General features: G+C 34.7%; 1 long non-coding RNA gene across 1 annotated transcript in view; it reads right to left on the reverse strand.

Moving 5' to 3' along the window:
- Positions 1–371: 371 nt before the first annotated feature.
- The window catches only part of LOC149131196 (uncharacterized), a 14,956-nt gene continuing 6,633 nt past the window's right edge, over positions 372–8,694 (reverse strand). Inside the window, exon 2 of the long non-coding RNA XR_016238221.1 lies at positions 372–609. This is a non-coding gene — a long non-coding RNA (uncharacterized LOC149131196). The remainder of the gene's footprint in view (positions 610–8,694) is intronic.

Raw genomic sequence — 8,694 nt, forward strand, 5'->3', positions numbered from 1 at the left:
TGCTTATAGGCGTCCCTGTTGACGTGAAAGTAAGAAGCTCACGTTAATGCTGTTTCAATTATCAAACTGTCTTTTGGTAAACTCGTTAATACCACGAGCTCCCAGTTTTATCTCCTTCATCCCTTTCTCTGTTTAAAACATTTTCACGATTTTTTTTTCTAAACATCCATGCTTGTTATACAACTTTTAGTTTACTCTTGTTTCATACGCTCTGAGTAATATGAAGATTTCCTTTCATGAGACCAAAGTTATTCTCGTATTTGAATAAAACTAGAAATGTTTTTCATATATTATCCATGGACACCTGGGAAATATATCCTGTATATCGCATGCGATACAGAGAACAAGAAGCAAAGCGTTTAAACTCGTAATAATTTATTCCTGGCGAAAAGGAATTGTTTTAATTCACATGTATAAATTTTAGTTATCAACATTCAAGAGTTTTATAGCTCATAGCAGTTACGGATTTTCTTAGGCTTTGTGTGCAGGAGCGACAGTGAAGCTTGGATTCCATACGAGATTAAATATGATTGATGTTTAGCCATAAGTTAGGTTTATGTACTTCTGTACCTAGGTATATCTTGGGAAGTTGGTGGTTTTGTTGGACAGCTGAAACAGTGATCGATACAGTTAATATTTGCCCCTTCACATTTATTGGCTTGTAACAACGAAATCGATATTTTCTACAATAAAATGCAATGCACCTATGTTACATATATAGATTTATTATGATATTTTCTAGCTTTACTGACTCTGAACGTGTCCTTTACACAGAAGAGAGTATCTCTAGATCAGGTTTATTTAGAAGTACTTACGTACAATATTAACTTTATGTACAGAGATAATCAGTTACAGGTGTTTAGATTCTTTATGTCATTAACTACCTTATGATCTTTAATCGATATCGATATGGATACCTTACGTTGACTCAAAGCTATGGATTTACAGAGGCCACGGTGTGCGACGAGCGATCGTGTGAATTTACGTCAGTAGGTGACTTTATCTATTTCTTTATTTTATCAACCTTGAAAAGATGAAAGCTAATGTCGAATCCAACGTGATTCTAATTCATAACCGACAGGGATGAAACACAATATTAACTCGGGGGATATTAATATTTCACTCGCTCCACCGATTGCCAAACTATAGTAATAATAATAATAATAATAATAATTCTTTCTACTATAGGCACAAGACCGGGAATTTGAGGGGAAGGGGATAATCAATCACACCAACCTTTACTTGATTGGTACTTAATTTCTCGACTCCGAAAGGATGAAAGGTAAAGTCGACCTCGGAGGAATTTGAACTCAGAACGTAGCGATGGGTGAGAGACCGCTAAGCGTTTCACCCGGCGTGCTAACGATTCTGCCAGCTCACCGCTTTAATAACAATAATAATGATAATAATAATAATGATAAAACAGGCAAAGGACTATCTAAGTGAATTCCAATTGCAACAAATTCAAGAATTAGACGAACTAGAAACACCTCCAGAAAAAGCTAAGCGCTTGAAAACCCGTGCAAAAATTGCTGCCTTAGATATTATGACTGAAAAATGGCATGGAAAACCTCTCAATGGCAGATACCCAAAGAGAGCGAGTAATGCAGATATTGACAAAGCCCTTACCCACCAATGGTTAATGGCCTCTGGTTTGAAATCAGAAACAGAGGGGTTTATCATAGCAGCCCAAGATCAATGCCTACCTACAAAGAACTACCAGGCCAACATATTAAAGAACGGCAACTCCCCATTATGTCGTATATGCCAACAACAAAATGAGACCATCGATCATGTTGTCTCCATGTGCAGTCTGCTTGCGCCTACAGAGTATCTCAGCAGGCATGATAGAGCTGCACAATATATTCACTGGGTAATATGCAAAAACATGGACTTGCCCCATGATAAAAACTGGTGGGAACACAAACCACCCCCAGTACTTGAAAATGATCACATTGCACTCCTCTGGAACTTCACCATTCAAACTGACAGAAAGATAGACGCAAATAGGCCAGACATCATACTGAAAGACTTCAGACAAAAATCATGAAATAGAAATTAGCAAAATGTGGAATCTGAAGACGAAAACAATACCTATTGTCATAGGTGCCCTGGGAATGACAGCGAAACAGGCTGATTACTACCTAGCTCAGATACCAGGAAACCCCAAAATGGCTGAAATTCAAAAGATAGTGCTCATGGGAACTGCCCATATCCTACGTAAAATACTGTCTATGTGATCTCAAATTTTAAAGCAAACACATAATTTTCTTAGGGTTTCTTAAACATTCACTTGAACGAAACTGTACAAATCCAAATATATGGTACCCTAGGCATAACACCTACATGAACTTCTAACTTGTTGTCTCTTAAGGTCTCTGGGTGAGACTTGGATCCAACTTGTACAAATGCAAAACAAAAGTCAAACAAAAAATAATAATAATAATAATAATAATAATAATAATAATAATAATAATAATAATAATAATAATAATAATAACCGTATGTTACTTCTTTATACGTTTCTCGGGTCCATCTCATCTTACATTTTCCTTTTTGTTGTGGCTGTGGGGGTGGGCTTGGTGGGTTCGAGCTGTGGCACTTCCCGTTCAAGTGACCATCCAGCTTCATATTGAGAGAAGAGGTCGTGCCAGTAGATGGCATTTCCCTCCCAGGCTGGCGCTCGCCTGGGTGGGGATGCGCATCCAGATTAACCTTAGGACAAGCGATTCGGTGTACTATTGCAGTTTTCCTCTTTGTTATAGGGAGTTTCTTTACCTTAGGTGTTTGGAAGACACTCGGTAACAAATGGAAACAAACTTGAAAGAAGAAATAATAATAATAATAACAATAATAATAATAATAATAATAATAATAATAATAATAATAATAATAATAATAATAATAATAATAATAATAATAATCTCTAATCTGTGCTGCCCAAGAGCAAGCACCAAGAACAAATTACATAAAAGACACAATACACACATCAGAAAGTGGTAAGTGCAGAATTTGTTGACAAAATGGTGAAACCGTATGGCATAATACAAATCAATGTACGCCACTAGCCCAGAAGGAATATAAGAGAACCCACGACAATATAGCAAGGCTTGTCCATTGGACACTTTGCAACAAGTATGGACTTGACAGAGCAAAAAATTGATATGAACATAAACCCGAAGTCATCATCGAAAATAAAAATGCAAAGATCCTGTGGGATTTTATGATTCAGTGCCACCATGAGATAGAGAACAGGAAGCCAGACATAGTCTTAATTGAGAAAGAAAGCAAACTATGGTGGATCATAGATATAGCACGCCCAGCTGACAAGGTATGCGATAAGGAAGAAAGGAAAGTCGATAGATATGACAGGTTAGCTTGGCCGGTTAAGCAGTTGTGGTCGATGAAAAAGGTGGGAACAGTTAGTAAAAATCTTGAGAAGTACATGGAACAAATAGGGGCAGCAATAAGGGTGGAACACTTGCAGAAAACAGCACTGCTTGGAACCGCTCGAATACTCCCGAAGGTGCTCGAAAAATAAGTGGTGTTACCATAGTTCACTGATAGTGAACAGTTGACACCGTAGTGCATCTCCAGCGTTAGAAGCTGTGCAAAGGCAATGATAATGATAATAATAATAATAATAATAATAATAATAATAATAATAATAATAATAATAATAATAATAATAATACTTGGTATAAAAAGATGGGCTATAGCAAATATTCTGCTTAATACCACAGACTTGCTTGTCAGTTGTTTGACCTTAACAAGTTGAGTATGTCCCTTGGTGGCTGATGATATGTGCATCTCTGATCATGAGCAGAAGTAGTGGAGGAGCATCATAGCCATGTTTTGAGACGAATTTTTGGGGGTTTGAATAATTCACCTTTGGAAACATGGGTGTTTTGCTTATTCAGGGACCTTTTGAGCGGGATGGGCTACTCGACCTGAAGAAAATTCTAACTGGACCCCACCTGCGAGGTCATGCGCTGTTTATCTTGATATGAGATCACCATGTCGCGCACATATGGTTGTGATGCATGTGCCTGGTGGACCCTTATCAGACGGGTAGTTATGATGGGTATACTGGGCTTCGTATATTTTACCCCAGTGTCACATTGATGGCATGCACTGCTCTCTCACTCAATCATAATAATAATAATAATAATAATAATAATAATAATAATAATAATAATAATGATAATGATAATTTTAAGAGTTAGGTTAGTCGATTATATCAACTCCATGGCCCATTTGGTTCTTATGTTATCGAACTTGAAAGGCAAAGTCGATCTTAGCGTCATTTAACTCAGAACCCAAACCAGAATGAAACACTGCTAAGCACTTTGTCCTCCTTAAACGTACAAAAAAATAAAATAATAAAATAATTATGCAACAGCTCACATTGCGCATATTATACACATCATATATAATACACGCTAAAATTAACACAAGAAACCAAAAAAAAGCCTATTCCCGCAGCGAAACAAAACAGATACATCATACAACCACCATCCATCCACCAATCACAAAAGACAATGACAATACTGTACACATCTCTGGAACGAGTAGTTGGAAGTAGATGTGAAGTAAAAGATGATATGAAATTTGAAAACAGCTTTTGATAATGTTAATAACTTCTGAAATCTTTTATAAATTTTAATAATCTTTTACGTTCTGACTTGAAATGATTTCGAGTGATGTTTGTTCGATGCTCTTGGCACATCGTTATCAAATACAGTGTCTCATATATTGAACATTTATGAGTGTTATAAATGGTGGCTAATTTAATAAAAACATGAGATGTTACAGTTCATTATAAAAATTATGCCAAAGGGAAGGAGTATTCAATGTCTTGCTAAGAGAGGTTAATACCATGAAAAGATTTTTTTTCCATAACCTACTTCATACAATAATGGAAGAAAAATGACCAAACGGATAATGTATTTAATTATCTGTTCATCGATCACGAGTTCAAATTCGCTGAAGGCATTTCATTGTATTTCTCGACAAAGTTTTAGCTTAAAGTTCGCTAATGTGTCAGGAAAAGGTTTAAGAAACAGATTAAACAGATAAAATCAGACTACTGATTAATGTCCTCTTAGCCGAAGGAACTTTATCCCTCATTCAATTCAAACCATTTAAACCATGTAACCGAAGATAAACGCCGGTTCTCAAAGGTCACCCCAATGTCTGAAGGTATTTTTTGTTCGTTAGCGATACAATATAATGATCGAATAACCACACCAGTTGGTAGTATACTCGTTAACAAACCGAGCGTTTTCCATTTCGTATCAACGATTCATCAACGGCATTTTGTTTAATGAACCTATTCAATTATATAAGTTGCTCAGTATGTTAGAGAATTAAGCTTGTCTGGTGTAAATGGGAAATGGATTTCATGGATAATATTTTCTTTATAACTGTCACTCCATCGGTTACGACGACAACGGTTCCACTTGATCCAATCAACAGAATAGCCTGCTCGTGAAATTAATACGCAAGTTGCTGAACACTCTACAGATATGCGTACACTTAACATAGTATACAGGGTGATTCAGCGTAACACAGAATGTGGCAAGGATGGTCCCTTTGAATTACAAGTTCAATTCATTTTGACTATCTAAGCTGGCTGGAACAACATGAAAAGAAATGCCTTGCTCAGGGAAACAACGCGCCGCTGGGTATTGAACTCACGTCCTTACGATCGTGAGCCGATTACCCCAACCACTAAACTACGCGCCTTCACTATTTTTTCATTATAAAAAGGGGAGAGGAACTGGTTAATTGGGTATTTTCATCAGGGAATAATTTCCCAAAAGCGAATTAAATTTCAATGTGCTGGTTGACCTACGACTATTGAAGAGGTTGCAAGAAGCAACAAAAGTTTTCGAAAAAATAAATGAGTGGAAATCGAACCGGTGTGTGTGGTAATTAATAAGGCATTGAAACCGAAGGACTCTTCCCAGACACAATGACATATATATATATATATATATATATATATATATATATATATATATATATATATATATATATATACATTTATGTATGCATCTATGTGTGTTTATAAATATATGTATATGCATATATATATACACATGTGAGCATATAAACATACATGTGTGCATATATACACACATACACGCATACATACATAGTTACTTACATACATACATACATCCATACTTACATACATACAACTACGCTATCTGGTGGCGTTCTTGTAGTGTGTAATGTTATATTTGAGCGATTTGGTTGCTATTTCTAGTAGGATAGGTGAATGAGGAGAAGCTGCCACACATTGGCAAGACGGACCCTCCCTCCTTTTTCTTGACCAAAGTCATGCAAAGCGGAGAACATCACTTACGTTAGAGTATTAACCTAGTTAAGCATGAACAGGGAAGTTACATATTGCCATTTACTTCCACACAATGAAACCGAAAGCTAAGGTACTCAAATATTATTTTATTTCAAAATATGCATCGTTATTTTTTTTTTACGCTAGCGCGATACGACATAGGCTTCATTAATTTACAATGAAATTTGTGTTAATCAAATTAGTCCAATCAATCAAATAGACCTTTTAGACCAGTGCCACCCAATGTGAATGTTTTTAAATTCAATAAAAGTATCATTTATACGTATATAGTACTGTACTTAACATTTAATGTTGATATTTGATTCAAATACAGCTAATGATGTCGTTTGTCAAATTCAGAGCTTCAGACTCCCAATTGAATAAGAAGATACAGTACAACAAATCTAATGGGAACATTAAAACTTGTTAGATGTAATTGTTTGTTACATCTATCGATTCACTTTTGAAAGTAAAAATCTAATATTTATCCTAATTGAACTTTATTAATATTGTTTTGTTTCTTTATAAACTAATGCGTTTCTATCTATTTAACACTCACTCGACCAGACATAAATTCAGAAAACCTTTGAGCGTTACACTGGGGTCACGACTGCCATAGATATTTCTTTTGTAACCAGCACCAAGTCACAGACATATACTCGCTGTTTGTTCTCAATCTCTAACTTTATTCTTTTATCTTTTCTTTGTTTCAGCCATTGGACTGCAGTCTGGGACACAGCCTTGATGGGTTTAGTCTAACAAATTGACCCTAGTATTTATTACTTTTCTAAATATGATTCTTACTCTATCGGCCCCTTTTGTCGAACTACTAATTCAGGGACATACATACAGATATACATACATACGTACATACACACATGTGCACAATATATATCAAATCTTTTGCGAGTTGACTTGGGATCATTTGACAACGTAACCTCCATTTAACTAAGCCATCTTCAGCTGGATGACCAATTAGTGGAGAAATCCTCGTTGAATAATTATTACATCCGAGGTTCTGCTAGCAAGGGAACATATGCAGCCTAGATTCTACCTAATCTATTCCCTCAATTTGGATTTTTATTCGCATCCATAGCAACCCTACTTTCTAACGGTGAACTCTAAAAATTTTTTAAAAACTTTTTTCAGTTTATCGAATTTCGATATGGGAAAACCCACAACCTTCTAAACCAATAAATTATTATTGCTCCTGAAAGTTGTTTTTATACCTACTACGGACTGCTCGAAGCTTATTAACTATCCTTGCATCTTACATTTGCATATCATTATATATATATATATATATATATATATATATATATATATACATATATATATATATATATATATATATATATATATACATATATATATATATATATATATATATATATATATATATATATATATATATATTCATATTCAATTGCAGAGTGGAATATGTTTATAAGCCATTTAAGAATACACTCAAAAAAACTTGAGATTCACTTCATTTAGATTTAATTTGTGCAAATATATATATAGGTGTATATGTATGTGTTTTTTATAGTGTGGGTATATACATTATACGTATATTTTAATATCTTGATGCATATCTTATGTATATCTTATACATACAAATATATATATATATATATATATATATATATATATATATATATATATATATATATATATATATGTATATGTATATATATATATATCGAGAGAGAGAGAGAGAGTGAGAGAGAGGGAGAAAGTGTGACAGAGTGAGTACGTATAGTAAAAAATTAAACGTAAAAAGAATAAAGATACAAAGAAGAATATATGGTGGAAAGAAAATGTTTACCTCCCCACCCAAACATTATTCCGAAAATACTAAAACTGGCGGTGACGAAAAACACTTCTAATAAGGAATTGTTCTGTTTAAACACAAGCTACCAAAAAAAATCATGGAAAGGGAAGACAATGAACAATTGATTGTTGAATATTATTGATATAGGATCAGGCATGGCTGTGAAGTAAAGAAATTCGTTCCGAACGTACGCGGTTTCGGAATCATAATGGACGCCTTTCGTAAGTTTTTTTTTTTTTTTTTTTTTGCTATAGCCCTGCAACAAATTCGTGCTGCAGCTTGAAGTTTTGCTAGTGAACAGGTCGCGGTTTCAAAATGACGAAAATATTTTGAAACAAACTACATTTAAATGTTGAAGTGAATTTGACGGTTTTTTGCGTGTTCAGATAAAGTTACATGGTATGCAAGTACATCGCCGGGCGAAATGCTTAACGTTCTGAGTTCAAATTTCACCGAGGCCGACTTTGCCTTTCATCTTTTCGGAGTCGATTAAGTA

The sequence above is a fragment of the Octopus bimaculoides genome, chromosome 24, assembly GCF_046866305.1.
Source record: "Octopus bimaculoides isolate indiv1 chromosome 24, ASM4686630v1, whole genome shotgun sequence".
Classification (NCBI taxonomy): Eukaryota; Metazoa; Mollusca; class Cephalopoda; order Octopoda; family Octopodidae; genus Octopus; species Octopus bimaculoides.